Genomic DNA, 21,824 nt, shown 5'->3' on the forward strand with positions numbered 1-21,824 from the left:
CATGATGAGACAGCAAAATAAGTTCTGGACTCTGACCTCCCACCCCAAAGCTTATCCTTGTAACCTAATAGGTCATTTTCCCTAACCCTTACTATTAGTCAAGTTTGAATCCCCCTATACCCTATTAAAAGGGCCTGTTTTAGCCCATTCAACAGAAGAAGAGCTGTTGCTGGACCCTTCACAGACTCCCCCAATAAACCATCGCTGTGGAACCCCAGAACCTCTCCTTCTACTCTCTTGTGTCTGCTTCAAGCCTCAGCCAAGGGCTCCCTACCTAGCAAGCAAAGAGCTGATATCCTAAGAGAGCTGATATCACTAAAGAGCTGACAATCACCAAGCTTGCTAAGGGGTAGCCTGCAGCGATGGCCACGAGCTAGTTGAGCTTTTGGGCACTCTGTCTCTCTGAGCGACTGGGCTCCCGGACCATCCTTGTATTGCTCGATAATAAGGCCAAGATCGAGGCTTTATTATAATTCAATGCACAGTAGTCCCCAGCACACAAAATGAACAATACCAGATGACAAAACTCATTCATCACTCTGAAGAGATGACAAATTCAGAAAGTCTCTCCTGGGGGTGGTTGCTCTGTTATCAGTCCCTCCAGCACTGGGAAAGGCTGCTGCCTAGAGTAGGCCCTGGTAGGCTACAAAGTGTGAGCTCTCAGTGCTTCCCTGGGTCCCAGTCTTGAGCCGGTTCAAACAATTCCAAAAAAAGGGAAAGAAAACCAGTCCAGTGAAACTTGGACTCCCTCAGCTAGCTAAACTAACTAAAAAGCAAAAGAGCGCTGTGTTCTGCCCTGTCCGTACCCAGACAACACAGTGGAGTTCTATGTTCCAGCAGACTGTGGAGGAGTGAGCGCAGGCTGATAACAAAACTCCGTGCTTCTTCTCCCCATCTTCGCTCTCAGAGCCAGTCTTGAAGGCATGGAATATAATATCCAGCATAAACAGACCACACAATTGGGGATACAAGCATCATAACGTCATCCTAGGACAGTTTGGTATCTTAGATGAAGAATTAATAATCAATTTGATGCCTTGCCTGTGTCAACAACACTGTTTTATAGAATTTGAATATATGAGGCTTTTTTTAGTTATATCACCAGATGAAAAGCTATAAAAACTCAAGAGTGCATATTGCATTTAAGGAAAAAAGAGAAAAAGGATGAAAAGAGACAGTCCATTTTAAATACCAAGTGTGGGGGCAGGGAAGAGGTGGAGTCAGGCTTAGTAGCCCCCCCTCTGAGATCTGGGCCCCGCCCACACTGCTGCCTGTGCTGCCGGCGGGCACACTTCCGCCCACGGCTCACGGCCCTACCCGTGCTGCTGCCTTCAGTGCTGCTCGTGGCCCCGCCTGTGTGGCTGCCCACAGCACTGTCTTTATTTCCCCCTACTCCACCAGCCGCAGCTTTAGCTGCCACTAAAGCTAAGGGGGAAGGCGGCTGCAGCAGGGAACGTAGCTCTGGCTGGATTCCTGCCAGTAAAGGAAGAGGGATGCTGGCTTTGGCAGCCAGGAATGGCACAGGCACTTTTGTCGACTTCCGGCTGGATGCCTCCCCCACCTGCGCTCTCTCCCCCTCCTCCCGCTGCAGTTTCCGTCGCTCTTCCACAGCCCCCGGCGGTCACAACTGTGGCTGCGGCAGCTACGGTTGTTTCCCCACTGCCACAGGCATGGATGCCCACCCCGCCTGTACTCCCCCTCCCATTCCCACTCACTCCTAGATGGGCAGGGGCGGGGGGAGAGGACAGCCAGCATGTGCACCCAATGTCACCACCCCTAGGGGTGGAGCCAGGGGGCAGAGCCTTTTACAGAGAGAGTGGAGAGGGGACCTCCCATAGGGGGAGTGGCACCCCTCCCTCTCTAAGGCCCATGAGTTTCCATAGCAACATCGTGTGCTGGGGAGCTGTCTCAGAAGATGACATCATCAAAGCAAGCAGGCCTGCCACCCACTCCCTACATTGGAGCAAATCCTGGACAGCAATCCCTAGTACCGGCACTGGTCGAGGTAGATCTGACACAGCAAATTCAACAGAGGCAGACAGCTCTTGCTCAGGTAGCTCTTCTGAAGAGGAAGATGAGATCACAGCTACCCTGAACAAGCAAAGGAGGGGAAAGATAGCCAGAAGAGCCATAAGGGAATGTAGTCCAATAGCCAAACACACTAGGTCAAAAAAGGAAAAAAACCAAAATAACTGACTGGTTCTGAAAACCCCGTTATGGCAAGCAGTTGGAAATCAGAGGCTGATATATATCAAGGTTCCGTACTCCCTTGTGGAGTTAGAACAGTAGAAGGCTACTGTAGGCAAATATAAAGAAAATCCAGATAAAGTAGCAAATTTAGTAGAAAGGGCAATTAACACACAAAGCCTTGACTGGACTGATTTGAAATCTATGATGGACACATTGCTTGATCCCACTGAGAGACAGATGGTTAATAAAGCTATTACAACTTTGGTAGAGGCAAATATAGCAAGTGAGTTGATCCAGGACACCGTTGCAGAGGTTTTTCCATCAGATGATCCAAAATGGGATCCAAATGTGACAGAACAGATGGCAAAACTAAAGTGATATCAAAATCTCATGGTATATGGGTTAAAACATGGTGTCCCTAAAGCTCTAAATTGGCCAAAGATTTACAAAGTAAAGCAAAATTATGATGACTCTCGTGCTGATTTTTTAAAATAAGTTAAGAGAAACTGCTATTAAATATACAAACCTAGATGCTGATTCAGCTGATGGAAAAGCTCATCTACTTTTCTCCTTCATTGGTCAAGCTACAAATGATATAAGGAGAAAGCTGCAAAAGCTAGACGGGGTTAAAGACATAAATAAATTTCTAGAAGTGGCGTGGTGGGTTTATCGGGATAGGGGCCCAAGTGACAAGGTTAGACACCAACCTAGTAAGAAGGTGACTCAGGAGAAGTCATCCAAGAGAACTTCCCCTAGAGAAAAAGATCAGTGTGCATATTGTAATAAATAAGGACATTGGAAAATGACTGGCCAATGTTGATACAAAAATCCCTTGTTTCCCAACTCACAGTGGGACAACACTCATGCTCAGAATGATGGGGACCAAAGGCATCTCCCCCAGCAGAGCCTTTGGTTATAGCTAAGCTGGGGAAAGACGATATCAATTTTTTGGTAGGTACCAGAGCAGCGTATTCTGTATTAAATACTTTGGAAGGGAAACTGAGTTAAGATACCATCATGGTTTGACATTGACAGGAAGTAGGGTTTTTTTTTTTTTGGTATGCTGTGGTCACCAATAGGTGTTCAGATTTTAATATTGGCACCTGGTTTATCCACTGAAGTTCGGACATGCCTCTGAGAACACACAGGGGTTAAAAATCAGAGCTGCTCCTCTGGGAGGGTCTCTTGGTACTTCGGCGGGAAAGAGGTCGGATCTCCCTCCCCCGTTCAGCTGCTGCTGCTGGATGGGGGAAGGGCAGCCATGCGGTAGGCCTGGGCCTGGACAGAGATGGGAGGTGAAGAGACCCTTGAGGATGGAAGGGTGGAGGAGCACCAAGAGACATCAGGCAGCCATCCCCCCCCAGGGGAGAGAGAGGGAGAGCCGGCATCTGAATTTGATAGCGGCCGGCTGAGAAGGAGCAGGGGGGGTGCGGCCAGAAGGTGCCCGGCAGGGCAGCGTGGGAGTTCTGGAGCTCTGGGACAGGCAGAGACTAAGATATTTAACCCTTTTTCTTGCATGATAGAAACCTTGCAAATGCTGATCCTCCTGGAGCTGAATGAGAAGAGAGATAAGAGATGAGATAGGAGGGGATGGGCCACGAGGGAAGTGGAGAAGACTTTTGAGTGGGGGGAGAGATGATGGAGAGGCCTTTTGGCTGGACTTTTCTTGTGTGGCCATAGACGGAACCATTTTTTTTTTTCCTGTGACACAGAGACTGCATTTAGGGGGAGGCAGTGCCTCAGAACCAGGAGGGTTCAGTGTGGGTACCCCTCGGTCCCAGGGGGTGGAAAAATTTGGGGGGGACAGATGTCCCAAAGGAGAGACTGTGCCTTTTTTGGAGTGAGACAAGGCATCCTTGAAAGATAACCCTAGAAGCAGCTCTGGTCCATGCACAGTGGTGAGAGCACTGGGCATGGAAGGAAGATGTCACGATGGCAAAGGATTTCCTGGCGGTGCTGAGTGACATGGAAACACACGAGGTTTCAACGGTGTTTCCAGGGGAAGCCTATGGTGCAAGAAGGACTCCTCTCCTCTCAATGAACTGAAGACTGAGTATTCTAAAGGGTGGTGCCGGACTGAGAGTTGCTGATTTGGGGGAATTTATTGCATTGGGAAATTTGATGGGGGGAGGAAAATGCTTTTGTAAGGTTTTCATTTTCCTTGTGTGTTTTTTTCTTTCCTTGTAGTTTAGTTATTTTCTTGTAGTTTAGTTAATAAAGTTTTCTTTATTTCTAAGTAGGAGCCTGCTTTGCTTATTCCTGGTCACATCTCACAGCAGACACCAGGGAGAGGGTATTCTCATGGGGGCACTGGCATTGTGCCAGTGTCAAACCATGACATTTTTGGTTCCCTGACCAGGAATCAAGTTCTAGGAGAGTGATGAGATAAAGCTGTGAGATGGGGGACCAAAGAGGAATAAGAACAAAGCATGTACTAAGTAAAGGTAGATAGATAGTGAAATCTAAGGATAGAGGGTTTATTGTCTTGTAGAAGTGTATTTTATGTAGTTTTGTTAATAATTTTGGAAGGTGTGTTCTCAGAGGCGAAGGGTGGAACCCCCTAAATGCAGTCTCTGCAGCATCTCTCAAACCACGACAAATACTGTACATGTTGTTGAGACGACAGGGGTAAACAAAACATGGTCTTTCTTCCAACCTTTAAAATTCAAACTGGGAAAGCACTGGGTAACTCATCAATTCCTTTATATGCCTAACTCCCCCAAACCACTGCTGGGGAGAGACCTGCTAGAGAAATTGGAAGCAGAGATTAAATTTAAAAAGGGAAAGGGTGTATGAGTTGTAATTCCTGAATCTAAATTTGTTGAAGTTGCTGCACTTTTTATACAGGACAAATGTGGTGACATCCCCATTGAAGTTGAAAATGCTGCCAACCCAATAGTGTGGGCCAGTGATATCTCAGGAAGATGTACATGGGCAGAACCAGTGAGTATTGCACTCAAACCAGGAGCCACGCCAGTAAGGCAAAAACAATACCCTTTAGAATTAGAAAGTTTTAAGGGATTCCTCCAACATGGGTTATTAGTGCAATGTGAGTCAAGATACAACATCCCCATACTTGCCATTAAGAAGGTGGAACGTAAGAGTTATTGAATAGTGCAAGATTTAAAAGCAATTAACAACATTACAGAGGACATACACCCAGTGGTAGCCAATCTTTACACACTTGTGACCACACTGACAAGACAAATTAGGATGGTTTACTGTTGTAGACCTGAAGGATGCCTTTTTCTGCATTCCTGTGCATAAAACAAGCCAAGAGCTCTTTGCTTTTGAGTGGGACAATCCCAAAACAGTGAGGAAAAGTCAGCTTACTTGGACAGTCCTACCCCAGGGTTTCAAAAATAGCCCAAGAATATTTGGAAACCAGCTAGCAAAGGAATTGGAGGATTGGAGGAGACAAGAGCCAGGAGGGATTATTCTTCAATATGTTGACAACAACTTGATTGTGGCTAGAACCAGAAATGCCTGTACACAACTTACCATAGGTTTATTAAGCTTTTAGGGACTGAGTGGGTACAGAGTTTCCAAAGACAAGGCACAGATTGCCAAGGAAGCAGTAGTTTATTTGAGGCTTGAGATCTTTTCTGAACACCAACATCTCAGCAAAGAATGGAAAGAAACCATCTGCAGACTTCCAGAGCCCCATACCGTGACAGAGATGCAAGCTTTCCTGGGAATGGTAGGTTGGTGTTGTTTGTGCATAGCAAATTATGGACTACTGGTAAAACCCCTACATGGAGCACTAAAAGCAGCTGGAAAAGGAATTATCATATGGACTGAAAACACTAGAGCAGCTTTTAAACAGCTGAAACACTGTTTAATGTCAGCTCCGGTGTAGCAGCCACAAGGCCTGCAAGGCCTCCCTGTCGGTCAGTTGCTTAAGATAAGATATGCTTAGTCATGATAACTGAACCAAAAGACCCCTCTTCTGCCTTGGACACTTGTTATCTCTCTGTGTAAGACTATTGGTCATATATACCTGGACCCTTTCTATTGGACTGTTTCCCAAAACCCACATACCCTATATAAACCCCTGCCTCGGCCCAGTTTGGCAGAAGAGCTGTCACTGTCACCCTTTGCAGAGGCTGCCAATAAAGACACATCTGTGGAACTTCACACAGCTCTTCTTCTCTCTCATCCCTGCGTCTGCCAAGGGACTTAGCAAGCAAAGAGCTGAAATCACTAAAGAGTTGAATTCACCAAAGAGCTGATCTCATGTAAAGAGCTAAGCTGCTTGCTAAGTTTGCCTGTGGCTGGGAGCCTGCCTGGGGAACCTGGACAGGTTTTGCTTAGCAGGACTTCACTATCCAGGACACCTACGGCAGTCAGGGTCAGACAGACCCCGAGAACACAGACTGTAATACTCCAGTACTGAGATTGCCAGATTTAATTAAACCTTTTGAACTCTTTACATATGACAGACTGAATGTGACTTTGGGTGTACTAGCATAGCACCTCAGGAACCAAGGAAAGGCTGTGGCCTACTTTTCCAAACAGCTAGACAATGTTGCCCAAGGCTGGCCAGGGTGCTTGAAGGCCATGGTGGCTATGGTCATCTTAATTCAGGAGGCCCAAAAACTCACCCTTGGGCGACACAATGTAGTGTATGTACCCCATGCCATAGCAGCTGTACTTGAACAAAAGGAGGGAGAGGGACATTGGTTGTCTGGCAACCAGATGCTTAAATATCAAGCAAAGTTATTAGAGCAGGATGATGTTACCTTTTAAACAACTTCTGTTGTTAACCCTGCCATGTTTCTGTCCTCTACCTTTGTTGATGATGTGCCTGAGCATGACTGCTTGCAGACAGTTGAAAAGGTCTATTCCAGACTAGACCTGAAGGACGTGCCCCTAGAAAATCCAGATTGGGAACATTTTACAGATGGGAGCAGCTTAATGAGAAATGGTAAGAGACAGGTTAGGCAGTAACCACCCAGGACAAAGTGATCAAGGTGAAGGCTCTGCCAGCTGTTGGTTTAGGGAAAAATTTTGAGAAAACTTTTAAAAGGAGGCTCCTTCAGAAAACAAATTTACTCAGCCCCTCTCCCAAACCAGTTCTGGAAAAATTTCTTTGTAGAGAAGTGGAAAAAACCTGTTTATTTAACAGGCAAAGCACGGTAGTCCCCAGCACACAAAATGAACAATACCAGATGACAAAACTTATTCGCCGCTCTGAAAAGATGGCATATTCAGAAGTCCCTCTGGTACTGGGAAAGGCTGCTGCCCAGAGTAGGCCCTGGTAGGCTACAAAGTGTAAGCTCTTGGTGCTCCCCGGGTCTCCAGTCTTGAGCAGGTTTGAACAGTTCTAAGAGAAGGGAAAGAAAAAAAAAACAGTCTAGGGAAAACTTCTCTGCCTCAACTAGTTAAACTAACTAAAAAGCAAAGGAGCCCTCTGTTCTGCTCCATCCATGCCCAGACAATACAGTCCAGGGCAGAATGTGGAGGAGTGTTACTTTTAGAGGAGTGAGTGCAGTCTCTGAAAACAAACTCTGTGCTTCTTCTTCTCCCTGCCTTCGCTCTTAGAACTAGTCTTGAAGGCACGGAATATAATATCCAGCATAAACAGAACAGACAATTGGGAATACAAGCATCATAAAGTCACCCTAGGACACACAGAAAGCTGAACTGATTGCACTGACGAGGGCCCTAGACCTGAGCAAAGGAAAGAAGGTAAATATATGGACTGACTCTAAATATGCATTTAGTGTTGCCCACACCCATGGAGCCATCTGGAAGGAGAGAGGACTTCTGAATGCTCAAGGTAATCAAATCAAACCAAAGATGCTGAGCAAATACTTCCCCTCTTGGAGGGCATCACAAAGACCACAGAAGCAGTTATTATGCATTTAGGAGTCATTGGAAAGGGAAAACCACTCCAGAATTGGGAATTTGTTTTGCTAATGAAGCAGCGAGAAGAATTGAAGAAAAAGGTATTCTCAGAGTAATTCCACAAAAGGAGATTAATTTGTCAGGATTCGCTCCAAAGTATGATCAAGCAGACCACAAACGAATTAAGTTCCTTAAGGCTGAGATCACAGAAAGTGGATGGGCAGTTACAAAAGAGAATCAGGTTGTACTCCTACCCCTGATCCTTTGGGAACTTGCTCAGAGAGAACATGAAAACACACATTTGGGGGTTGAAAATATTTTGGTACTTTTAAAAAAGGTAGTAATAGTGAGACAGAGTAGAAATTCTCCAGAGCTGAAATCCATTTTGATTTAGGTGAAATGTACATCTTTGAGTTAAGTCTGTAGTTTGAAGCCTGTAGTCTGTAGCCTGACTGCAAGGCCTAGGCTCAGGGATTCAATGAAGGACAGAGATAAGGGGGGGGGAGACAGAGGGTGATAAAGACAGACAGAGAGACTGCTGTGAAAGCAGATCAGCCTGACCTAGGAATTCTTTCTGATAAAGAAGAACTAGCGGCAAATGTCACGGGAAACTCATTAAAATGTATATGTATGAACCTATTGTGAAACTGTATGCATATGTATTTGAGAGGGGGATAAAAAGGGACCTGAAGTTCCCAGAGGTACGCATGTCTTTTAAGGAGAGTAATCTCCGCATGCATCCAGCGCTGTAATAATAAACATGCCGACTTTACAACTTTCACAAAGTTGTGGAGTTTTTGGCAATTTCCAAAAAACATTCTGGTGAGCCTACCAGGAGGAACCGTCTCTGTCCCCACAGAGGCAGGGGAGAACAGATGGACTCCTGGGCGTGCCCTGGGATTTTCCTGGAGGAGCTCCGCTCATCTAGGCTTCCCTCCTGCGAGGACAGACAAGGACCTGCTCGTGTGCTGAGGATACGGTATGTATTGAGGAATTCCCGGGGAAAAAGAGAGATAGGATGGCTGAATAAGTCACTCAGAGACGTCTGAGTGCTTGGCCTGTGGTTGCAGCCGATCAAACGGCTAAAGGGACAGGAGTTCACTGTCTGATAGAGCAGCTGCTAGTGACCCTGGGAGTGGCTCGAGTGAACCTGTGTGTGTGTGTGTGTGTGTGTGTGTGTGTGTGTGTGTGGTGTCCGGACACTGTATCATTGTGTGGTTAATGCATTGTGTGGTTTATCATTGTATGGTTAATGCATTGTGTGGTTAGTGCACTGTTTTTGTAATCATGCAAGTGTATTGTGTGTAAAAGAGAGTATATCTACAGTGCGGGGGGGTTTCTACCCGCCACTGGAGGGGCCAAGTGAGGCCTGAGGCACCAGCCAGGGCAGGCTGTGGGGGCAGGGAGCACTCGGCAGGGAAGTGGAGCAAGTAGTGGAGAAGCGTGTGTGAGGACGTTCATTGAGTAAAGGTGGTGAATTGTGGTGTAGATTGTGCACGCTTTTACCATGGCTAGATGAACCCAAAGGGTTCCTTTGCCCCAGTAGTTTAGACTCAACCCCTGGGAGTTTGTGAATCCTGTGAATTATTGCATAGATAGAGGAGACTAAAGAGTTCATTTAGAGGGGCTTTACCGGACTTCAGCTGGTACTATAGTAAGTCTGGACTGGGAACAACCTGCCATAGAGGATTTAGAGTTCCCTGTAATAAACAGAATAGCCTGCCTTTGCGGGCAATTCCTGAGAGCCTTTGGTGCATAAAGATGCTGGCATGCTGCGTGGGTATTATTGCAGTGCGGAGTTTGTGAGAGATGCTGGTATTGCTGTTCTAATAAGCATCAGAGCATATGCCCCGAGTGTAAATAAAGGTTTCCTGATCAAGCTGATTCAGAACCTAAGATCGTAAAGCTTGTGTGTGGGAAATTACATCTGATACCTCCCACCTGGATCTGTGTGTGGGAGGAAGACTGGGAAACTACTGTGAAGCTCTGTGAAGAGAGGTTTGGGTGGAAGCGAGATAGGGCAAGGAGAAGGAGATAATGGGAACTAACCAGAGCAAGGAAGTCCCTCGGGCTAGCCCCTTGGGGTGCATCTTGGCCCACTGGAAGGAAGTCACCAGTAGGGGAAGCTCTGAGAATAAAAAGGATCTAATCCAAGATTGCACACACTGGTGGCCATTGTACAGATTAGAGGACGGAGCGAAGTGGCAGCCCACTGGAACCTTAGATTATAATTCCTTACTGCAGTTAATTTTGTTTTTAAGATGGGAAGGTAAATGGCATGAGGTTTTATATGCTGATATGTTTTTTGGTTTAAGAAACCACCAAGAATGGCAAAGGGACTGTGGGATCAGACTGCCCTCGGATCCATTGGTCTTGGCCCTTGAAAAGGAAAACAAGGCAAAGAGAGGGCAAATCAAACGTTGTTGTTCAGCATGCAGTATAGGACAATGGTGTGTGAGATCAGACAAAATTTATCATTCTGAGGAGCAAGAACGAGATACATTTGAGTGGATGAAAGCTCCTCCTAGGAGAGGGAGGTTGAGGATGAGGATGAACAGGAAGGGGACTTCCCCAACTTCCCCAAAAGGAGGACTCAGGCTGGAAAGGCACATCCACTAGAATCCACCCCACCCCACTCGCCCCCGACAGTCCAGTTGCATCTAGAACTAGGAGGCAAGCAGTGTTACAGGCCCCTCTGGGAGAGGCAGTGGGACCAGAAGGAGGGAGATTAATGATTAAAGTGCCATTTACCACTCTTGATTTAGAGGCATGGGAAAGGATTGCTAGGAATTATCGTATTGATCCGATACTTACTGCCAAACGTCTATGATATGTTATCAAGCAACACAACCCAGATTGGGCTGGCATCCAGTTGCTACTGGATGCTTTCACTGAAACAGAAAAACAGCTGATCTTAAAGACAGCAGGAACTGTGGCAGAGGATTACTGCAAGAGCAAGCAGCTTGATGTAAAAGAATATTTCCCCCTCCAAGACCCAGAATGGGATCCTAATGTATCAGCAAAGGTAAAGAAATCAGCAGATTATCAAGAGTGGATAGCAACAGACGTAGAAAGAGCCATTCCAAAAACCATAAATTGTTCTGCCTTATATTCCCTTAAGCGGGGGCCTTCTGAGACTCCATCTGAGTTTCTAGAGCGTTTAAAGGATGCTATATGTCTTCATACATCATTGGATCTGAGGTCTGAGATAGGGATTAATCAGTTAGCTAATTCATTTTTGGAGCAGTCTGCTGGAGATATTAGATGTAAACTTCAGAAAATTCAGGGACCGGAAGGGAGAAATCTCGAAGTCCTGCTAGAGGAGGCCTGGAGGGTATATAGTAACTGGGAAGAAGGATATAAACAAGGAATGAAAAAGTTGGTGGCAGTGGTACAGAAGGAAAGACAAAGCAAACACAACCAGGGACCACCCAGACAAGGACCACCTCAGCTGGGCAAGAACCAGTGTGCAATCTGCAAAAGAACTGGTCACTGGAAAGATCAATGCCCAGAACGGAGACGAGGTGACCAACAAGTGGCTGCACATGTACAAAACAACTGAGGAGGACCGGGGGATTCTGCCCCAGCGGAGCCACTGGTTATAACAATGAGGCTGGGGAAGAAGGGAAAAGGGTGGAATTTTTGGTTGATACAGGGGCTACATATTCAATTTTAAATAAAGCTTTAGTACCTGTGGAAAATGATTATGTTTTAGTGCAAGGGGCAACTGGCCAGTCTGAAAGGGCATATTTTTGCAAACCTTTGAGGTATAAATTGGGAAAACAATGGAGTATTCATAAATTCTTGTACATGCCCAATTCACCAAAGGCACTTTAAGGCAGAGATTTATTGGAGCAGTTACAACCAACCATTACATTCAACAAAGGAGAGGTTACTCTGGAGGTCAATGATCAAAAGTACATAGAGGTATTAAGTTTAATCTTAACAGCTATTGAAATTGAAGAAGAAATTGATGATGAGATACTAAGTCAAGTATTTGCCAGTGTATGGGCCTCTGATGTACCAGAGAGGGGGGAAATGCCTCCCCTATAGTAATTAAACTCAAGGAAGGGACACAACCAGTGAGAATTAAGCAGTACCCCCCAAAGAAAGAAGACAGGGAAGGAATCAGTGCAATAATTGAAAATTTTCTGCGGTTAAGGTTACTGAAAGAACGCCAGTCTGATTTCAATACTCCCATTTCACCTGTTCGGAAATCTCATGGGTCATACTGGATAGTACAGGATTTGAGGGCTGTCAATAAAGTAACACAATATTTGTATCTGGTGGTAGCCAATCCATATACTTTATTAATTTGTCTGACATCTGAGCTAACCTGGTTTAATGTTTTAGACCTAAAAGATGCCTTTTTTGCCTCCCCATCCATGAAGCCAGCCAGAAAATTTTTGCATTCGAATGGGAAAGCCCTAAAAGTGAGAGCAAAACCCAGCTGACATGGTCCGTGCTTCCTCAAGGCTTCAAAAATTTCCCCACTCTGTTTGGGGAGCAACTTGCAAAAGATCTGGAGTCCTGGGAAGCTCCACAGGAAGAAGGAAGGATTTTGCAGTATGTGGATGATCTTCTAGTAGCCACTCAGACAAGGGAAGCATGTGTGGCCTGGACGGTAAGCCTTTTGAATTTCCTAGGACTCCAAGGATACAGAGCAACAAAGAAAAAGGCACAGGTGGTGAAACAAAAAGTAATCTACTTGGGGTACGTGGTGAGTGCTGGGCAACGGAGTTTAGGGCAGGCTCACAAGGAAGCCATATGCCAAACCCCGAAACCCCAGACAATAAAGGAATGCTGAACCTTCTTAGGCATGGCAGGGTGGTGCCAGCTGTGGGTTTATAATTATGGACTGCTCTTCAGACCCCTCTATGCTCTTATTGCCGATGGAAACAGAGATCTCCAGTCGACAAAAGAAGCCACACGGGCCTTTCACCAGCTAAAGAGTGCCCTCATGTCAGCTCCAGCTTTGGGACTTCCAGATGTAAGTAAACCATTCTTTCTTTTTTCCCATGAAAGCCAGGGAATTCCCTGGGAATACTGGCTCAGGACTTGGGTCCATACTGGAGGGCAGTCGCTTACTTCTCCAAGCAACTAGATGCAACAGCCAAGGGATGGCCAGGTTGCCTCAGAGCTGTAGCAGCAGTCTTGCTGAATATTCAAGAGGCATGCAAGTTTACTCTGGGACAGAAAATGACTGTGCTAGTGTCCCACACAGTTTCCGCAGTACTGGAAGTAAAGGGTGGCCACTGGCTTTAACCACAGAGGTTTCTGAAATACCAGGCCATCATGGTAGAGCAAGATGATGTAGAGATAGTGGTGACTAATACTGTCAACCCAGCATCCTTTTTCAGTGGAAATCAAAGAGAAGCAGTACACCACGATTGCCTGGAGACCATTGAAGCTACCTACTCCAGCCGCCCAGACTTAAAGGACACTCCTTTGGACGATGCAGAGACCTGGTTCACTGACAGGAGTAGCTACGTTGCCAATGGAAAGTGACATGCTGGGTACACAGTGACCACCTGCAGAGAGGTAATAGAATCTGGACCCTTACCAACAGGTACCTCTGCGCAGAAGGCTGAGATAATTGCCCTGACCCGTGCCTTGGAAATGGCAAAAAGAAAGAGAATAAACATCTATACAGACTCGAGGTATGCATTGGGAGTCGTACATGCACATGGAGCCATCTGGAAAGAGAACGGACTGCTGAACTCTCAGGGAAAGAACATCAAACATGCACAAGAGATAATCCAGCTGCTGGAAGCAGTTCAGCTGCCTGAAAAGGTAGCAATTATGCATATTAAGGCACACAAAAGAGTGAGCTCAGAATTGGAAGAAGGAAAGGAGCTGGAGGAGAGAGAGGCAAAAGAAGCAGCAAAAGGTGAGGTAACTACTGAAGGAGCCCTAATTCCAGATGGACAAATTTCCCTTGAAGGTAAGCCAGAATATAATAAGATAGATAGAAAATTAATTGAAGATCAAAAAGGGACGTATAACCAAGAAGAATGGGCTAACATTGAAAAGAAGCTGGTAATCCCTTCCCATTTATTGTGGTCACTAGTAAGGGAAGAACACCAGAAGGCACACTGGGGAATAGATGCCCTATACATCTACTTGATTGAAAGAATTGTTGCTAGGAATTTACATGCCACTATTACTCAAGTGATCCGACAGTGTGATCTTTGCCTCCAGACTAACCCCAAAAATACCCCAGGCTGAAACTCAGTCAGATTGGGAGCGGCCATGGGCCTAAACAGCAGTAGCAAACTGGCTTTTCAGAACTCCCAAGGAAAGGGGGGTATCAATATTTATTGGTATTGACAGATACATTTTCAGGGTGGCCAGAAGCATTCCCCACCAGAACTGTCAAAGCTCGAGAGGTAACCAGGGTATTATTACAAAAAATAATACCACACTTTGGAGTTCCAGCCACAATATCCTCGGATAGAGGATCACATTTCATTTCCAAAGTAGTGCAACAGATTAGTAGCCACTAAGGCATAGATTTGGAACTTCACACTCCATACCACCCCCAATCAAGCGGCCAGGTAGAGAAAATGAATCATTTGATTAAACAGCAAATTATAAGACTGGGGCAGGAAGTTAATCTACCCTGGCCCAAAGCTCTTCCACTGGCACTATTGCGAATTCGAACTAAACCTCGAGCTAAAGAAAAGTTGAGTCCTTTTGAAATATTCTGTGGAAGACCATATGGAATACAAAAGGGAATGTCCACCCACATTGGAGAGGTAACACTAGCCACCTACATGGTGGCTTTAAGCAAACAGCTCAGAGAAATTGAGAAACACGTGGCTGGAACTCGGAGCAGGGAGTTAGATGGATCAGTACATAACATACAGCCTGGGGATTATGTATGTGTTAAGTCACCTACAGAAAAGACTTTGGAACCACAGTGGGAGGGACCGTTCCAAGTGCTTCTCACCACCTTCACTGCAATCAAAATCAAGGAGCAGAATGCCTGGATCCATCAGTCTCGAGTGAAGAAGGCCACAGAAGCCCCTTGGAGAGTGACACCAGGAGACAATGAACCGAGATTAAAACTTATTCAGGCAAAATGAGTATATTGCGGTCAGGGGTGGTTCATACTTTGATTTACACAATTGTTTTGTATGTAATTATAACTGAAGTTTTAGAATTAGAGACTACCTCTATCCAAAGTGATGCTGAATGGCCTTGGTCCCAGGCTTTTAATCAGTATACTGAATCCATGGGAGAACTTTCTGAGATAAAAAATTTAAACCTATCCACTGTAGTAATCCACGGGAATCAGGTATATGAGGAGAAGGAACAGCAGAAACGGGAACTGTGGACACTTCAAGGGATCAGAGGAGAAGAAATCAAAGTAGGGTGCCAGGTGGTCAATGGGCCAGCTTGTGAGAGACCAGAGGCAATTAGTGTCTCAACCTCTCCTGGTGTATACAAACACCAGGAAGTTTGGGATAGCCTAAGTGAATCAGACTGTTGGTGTAATTTCACCTTGATACAGACTGTAGAAGTGAATTGCCTTTGGGCTCGAGATGCTATCGGACTCTCATTTAAATTTAAAGTAAACACTGCACTTTTTACAACAGCAGGACCTTATACAACCCACACTAGGACTCAAATAGTTCAGACTCAACCCAAACTTGAACCTGAAGTGTATGAAATACGCCCCTATGTAGTGAGGAATGTGGATGAACAACAACTATTGTTCAATTCAGAATGGTCTCTCAAACGTGTTGAGTTGCTAATGCAAATTAACATCTCAAAAATCCAACCAGCCTGCTCCTCTTTCCTAAGAACATCCTTTGACGCCTGGACAACGTGGTTAGAAAGACAGGTATATCTCAGTAGAAGAATAAGAAATACCTAACTGGGATATTAGGGACAGGATTAGGAGTTTTAAATGGAATTGATTCAGAAATACTGGTGAAAAAAACTGGCCACTGCAGCAGGTGGCCTAACAAAATTGAAGCAGCCTTTACAGTCATCTCTATTGGCATTAGGAACTAGTCAGTGGTAGATTTCAAAAGTACTGCCACAGTGGGAAAATGCCAGGGACCAAGACCACAAGTTAATAGAATAAGTGCTTAGTACAGTTCAAGATAATGTGTCCTTAGCTTTCAGTTGTATACAAGAACAGTTATGGATGCAGGCAACAGCAGCTCTGATCATACAAAAAGGGGGTGAAGGCAATTTTCCGGCTGAAATTCGGAAAGTTGTCTGGGATATTGCGATTGATTTTGAAAGGAAGTTTCAGTCCTGGTGGACTATGGTAAATTTCACTTATGATCCTGCTTCTAATGTGGCCACTGCCTTTGTGCTTACCATACATAATGCCACTGTTTATGTTATCCACCCCATCATTGCACTAGGTTTAAACCATGAAAAAACAGTACTCTACCCTTCAGAACATAGTGTGTGGGCACGAAAAGTGAATGAAAAGTGGCAAACAGTAAACTTAGAATCCTGCATTACTAGAGAACAGCTGGGATTCATTTGTGAAAGCAATACTATTAATGCCCAAGATGTGTGTCTAGACACTGAACAGAGTATTTGCCACTTCGAAGTTCATCCAGTCACTGACCATAAAACTGTGCTCGTATATACTGGAAAAGGGTGTGTGTGCCTGAGAACTGCCTGTGCTGCTGTAAAAATTGATAGCAACAATGTTATTTTGTCTAGTAGAAATCATTCTAATTTTTGTATTTGTAATTTTGTTAGGATTATTTGGTGCAATTTTTCATACTTGGCCCCAGTGACATCCCACCAGTTGATTAAAACCAATTTTACAATGTATCACAGACTATCACCTACCCCTATTGGGATGGACCTTACATTAGTACAACAATTAATTAAGCACCAAGACCTAATGGGGATCTTGAAGGAAATCCAAGAAAGCAGAAAGAAAACCTTAATTACTGTCCAACATGATACAGTAGAAATAATCAGAATTCTACAGAGAATAAAACAAAATGAGGATCATCACTGGTGGGATGTGATCTTTGGGTGGTCACCAACTTCAAATGGAATCTTTAATAAGTTGTGTCATCCCATTGTAGTTTTGTTAATATTAGTTGGAATAAGTTTAGGATTATCCATTATATTGCTAATTTGGAATTGGAGAATACTACAGTGAGTAGCTGTGTTAACTTCCTTATCAAACATACATGGTGAAGCATTAAGAGACACTTATTGTCGTAAGGGCTTGCATTAAGTAAAAGAATTTACTTATTTTCTAGAAAAGGGGGGAAATGAGACAGACTAGAAATTCTCCAGAGCTGAAATCCATTTTGATTTAGGTGAAATGTACATCTTTGAGTTAAGTCTGTAGTTTGAAGCCTGTAGTCTGTAGCCTGACTGCAAGGCCTAGGCTCAGGGATTCAATGAAGGACAGAGATAAGGGGGGGGGAGACAGAGGGTGATAAAGACAGACAGAGAGACTTCTGTGAAAGCAGGTCAGCCTGACCTAGGAATTCTTTCTGATAAAGAAGAACTAGCGGCAAATGTCATGGGAAACTCATAAAAATGAATATGTATGAACCTATTGTGAAACTGTATGCATATGTATTTGAGAGGGGGATAGAAAGGGACCTGAAGTTCCCAGAGGTACGCATGTCTTTTAAGGAGAGTAATCTCCACATGCGTCCGGCACTGTAATAATAAGCATGCCGGCTTTACAACTTTTGCAAAGTTGCGGAGTTTTTGGCTATCTCCGCAAAACAATAGGAAAGGGAATTACTGATATTGTACAATCGATAGTAAGCAAATGTGAAATCTGCTGTAAAAACAATCCTGATACAAGGAAAAGAGTTGTGTTAGGAGTACCAAAGGCTGGGGATCTTCCTGGAAATTACTGGCAAATAGATTTTGCTGAGTTACCACACAAAGAGGGATACAGGCACATATTGGTATTAGTTGACACCTTCAGTGGATGGCTGGAAGCTTACCCCTGTCGCACTAACACAGCCAAGGAAGTGATGAAAGTTCTGCTCAATCATATAATTCCAAGGTTCAGGCTTCCATTAGGGATGTCATCAGATAGAGGACACCACTTTGTTGCAACAGTGGTTAAAGAAGTTAGCCAGAATTTGGGAATTGGGATCTGCATACACCTTGTAGACCCCAAGCAAGTGGTAAGGTTGAACATATGAATAGAACCTTTAAAACACAAATTAGCAAAATTTGTCAGGAAACATCCATGGCATGGCTTCAGACCTTACCTATAGCTTTACTGAGAATCCACATACAACCGAGGCAAAGGGATAATAACAGTCCCTATGAAATACTGTATGGCAGGCCATATGCAATTCCACATGTTCCAGGTGAAATTCACATGAAGGGGAAACTTGATTTGTGGAAATATCTAATGGCTTTAGGTTCCACTTTGCAGAAGCTCCAGAATTACATTGTACTATCCAGACCCATAGGACTGGACACACCTGCACATCTGTTCCAACATGGCGACTGGGTCTATGTTAAGTGGTGGGACACTGATCCTCTACAAGCCAAGTGTAGAGGACCATTTCAAGTCCTGCTGACTACCCTTGTAGGAAATGGAATGATAGAAACTTCGATAGATACTGAAGGGCTTGATTTGCAGTCTTGGAAGAAGCTTGGATTGATGTAAAAATAAAAGTGCATAGTCATTAGGCAGAAAAATTATAAACTTATGTTTCTATAGTTGTAAGTAAGAATATGCCTTAAGTAAGAAACTGCATTGGGTAAGATGGTGAAGGGTTTTATAGTATAGTAATGTAATTGTATAGAGTAAGCTAAGAGTTTAGATGTTACAATAGAAGCATATATGTTTATGTGTAATAGTAGCCCATTGTATAAAAGTATATGCAGTGCACCAGAATTAAATAAAGACAATAGGTTAGAAAAACAAAATAAACTTTGTGGCAAATTTCTATTGGATTAGTGTTAGGTTGCACGTGGGTGTGAGGGGCAAGGAGACAGAGACACAACTCACCCCCGAAGTTCATGTGGCACAGAGAGCTTTATTTTGCCAGGCTACCCTTTATAAAGACTTTTGAAAGAGCCGGTCTGGATGCTCTCATTGGTCTGAACTTCCCGCCCCCTCAGAATCTGGCCAGTAAAATACTTGCAGCTTCATAAGAGATCTGATTGGGAGAAGCCCCTGTCAGGCAATCCTGGGGCTTGGTAGCAAGCCCATATATGATATCTGGTAACAGATTAGAATATGATATATTGCCTTGTAAAAAAGAAACTTGCGACTACCTTGAGCTATAGCCGACTTCTCACTCCTCTAAAATCTCATGACCTTTGAGGCTGATGTTTATCTGAGTAATAAATACTTTTTAGCGCAGCAGTAGTCCCTTTCCTTCTGTAAGGCGTCAATAAAAATGGTGTCTCCATGAGGCGAATCGTCAAAAGTGGCAGTCGGCGCTGCTCCAGTGGACATTACTTATTTCATTAATCACAACCTTGAAAGGAAAGGTCATTGGGGCTGATTGGCAGGTGAAAAGAAGCTGAAACGGGGTTCACTGATTTGACACCAATTCTGGTCACCATAGAAGAATCACTCTGCAAAGCTGAGGTAGGTGTCAAAAACAGAATCCACTGCTTAAAATTTTTTAAAGTTTAATAATAGTAGGATAAAAAAGGACAATATTTCTAGCACTGGAGTACTCCTGGCCAATAGTCAAAAAACACTCTTATGTATACACTGTTATCATTATACTGTTACATCTCTGAGATGCATGCATATTCATGTGTTTCATGCATTGTTCAAACGTTCAAACTTTCTGATGTTTTGTGAACTCCTTCATTTGACTTCTTCACACTCCAGCTTATCTGCATGACATCCTGTGAGACAGGTTGTCATGGTTTGATGCTGGCACAATGCCAGTACCCTGTCTCAGGGCTTGCAAGGGTTGCAGGATGAAGAGAGAGATGAGAATGTTGACCTCGTGTTCAGAAGGCTTGATTTATTATTTTATGACATATATATTATATTATGACTATGCTAAAAACAATAGAGAGAAAGTTCTCAGAAGGCTAGCTAAGCTAAGAATAGAAAAGAAATCAATAACAAAGGAGCTCTCTCTGATTCTGTCCCAGAGACAGCTCGGTCCTTGACTGGCCATTAACTATACACATCCAACATGGGCCAATCACAGGTGCACCTGTTGCATTCCAAAACAGCAGATAACCATTGTTTACATTCTTTTTCTGGGGCATCAGCTTTCCAGAAGGGAAAATCCTAAAGAAAGGATTTTTATGAAAAGATGTCCATGACAGTACCCCCATGAAAATACATTCTCCCTGGTGTCTACTGTGAGATGTGATCAGAAACAGAGCAAAGCAGGATCCAGCTTGGGAATAAAGGGGAAAAAATTATTAACTTACAATATATACAAGAAACACACAGAACTCAGAATGAAAACCTTCCAAACATTCCAACTCCCCCCACCAAATTCCAACACAGCAGTGAGACAAAACCTTAGATTCTCAATTCAGTTACCACCCTTCAGATAACCAACTCTCAGTCCATCACCACCCTTCAGATAATCAATTCTCAGTTCATCAACAACAGAGGAGTCTCTCTTGTACCATAGGCTTCCCCTGGAAACACAGTTGAAACCTCTTGTGTTTCCATGTCACACGTGTGTTATGGTTTGGGCCTGGCAAAGCCAGAGCCCCCATGAGTCTACCCTCTACCTGATATCTGCTGTGAGATGTGACCAGGAATAAGCAAAGCAGGCTCCAACTTAAACATAAAGAAAAGTTTATTAACTAAGCTATACACAAACAATTACTAAACTACACACAAAAGAAGAAGAAAAAAAAAAGAAAACACGAGGAAAATGAAAACCTCACAAAAAACACTCTCCCCCCTCCTCCCCCCTAAATTCCCAATACAATACATCCTCCAAAATCACCAGTTCTGGGTCCAACACCACCCTTTAGATTGCTCAAACTTTCAGTTCCTCAAGAGGAGAGGGAGTCCTTCCATGTGTCGTGGTGGCCTTTTCCGTCCTTGTTCCGGTGCTCTCACCACCGAACAGGGATCAGGACTGCTTCCAGGGTTGTCTTTTTAAGGATGCTTTGTCCAGTTCCAGAGAAGCACAGTATCTCACCTTCCCACCTTTGGGACATCTATCCCCCCCATATTTTATATACCCCCTGGGGCCGAGGGGTACCCACACTGAATCTTCTTTGGCACTGGGACATTTCTCCCCCTGGACTCAGTCTCTGTATCACACGGAAACATGGCTCTGTCCATGGCTACACGAAAGAGTCCAGCATAAAATGCCACTCCATCTTCTCCATTCTTTCAACATCTCTCACTCTCTCTCTCTCTCTGGTCCAGACCTCCATCACTCGTTCATTTCCTTCGTCCTCCTCCACTCTTATCACTTGTCTAGGAAGGGTTAATGTTCTGTAAGGTTTTCATTGTCCAAAAAAGGGTTAAAAACTCCTCCAGGTGGCTGGACTCCTGGCTGCACCCCTCCCATCTCCTCAGCCGGGCTGCCTGCTGCCAGCACATATTTACTGAGTTTCAAGATAACGACACAGGCTGCACTCTCTCTCTCTCTCTGTCTGTCTCCAAGGGGAGGGAGGGAGGGGGGCTGCCCGATGTCTCTTGGGGCTCCTCCATCCTTACATCCTCCAAGGCCTCCTCACCTCCCATCTCTGTCCAGGCCCAGGCCTACCACATGGCTGCCCCTCCCCCGCCCAGCAGCAGCGGCTGGACGGGGGAAGGGAGATCCGACCTCCGTCCCTCGAAGTCCCAAGAGAGCCTCCCA

At 44.6% G+C, this 21,824-nt stretch overlaps 1 long non-coding RNA gene across 1 annotated transcript in view; it reads right to left on the reverse strand.

Annotated features, from left to right (window-relative positions):
• LOC134431491 (uncharacterized) overlaps window positions 1–21,623 on the reverse strand; it is a 449,031-nt gene extending 427,408 nt beyond the window's left edge. Inside the window, exon 1 of the long non-coding RNA XR_010030994.1 lies at window positions 21,164–21,623. This is a non-coding gene — a long non-coding RNA (uncharacterized LOC134431491). The remainder of the gene's footprint in view (window positions 1–21,163) is intronic.
• Between the last annotated feature and the right edge of the window lie 201 nt (window positions 21,624–21,824).

This window comes from Melospiza melodia, chromosome W (assembly GCF_035770615.1).
Source record: "Melospiza melodia melodia isolate bMelMel2 chromosome W, bMelMel2.pri, whole genome shotgun sequence".
Classification (NCBI taxonomy): Eukaryota; Metazoa; Chordata; class Aves; order Passeriformes; family Passerellidae; genus Melospiza; species Melospiza melodia.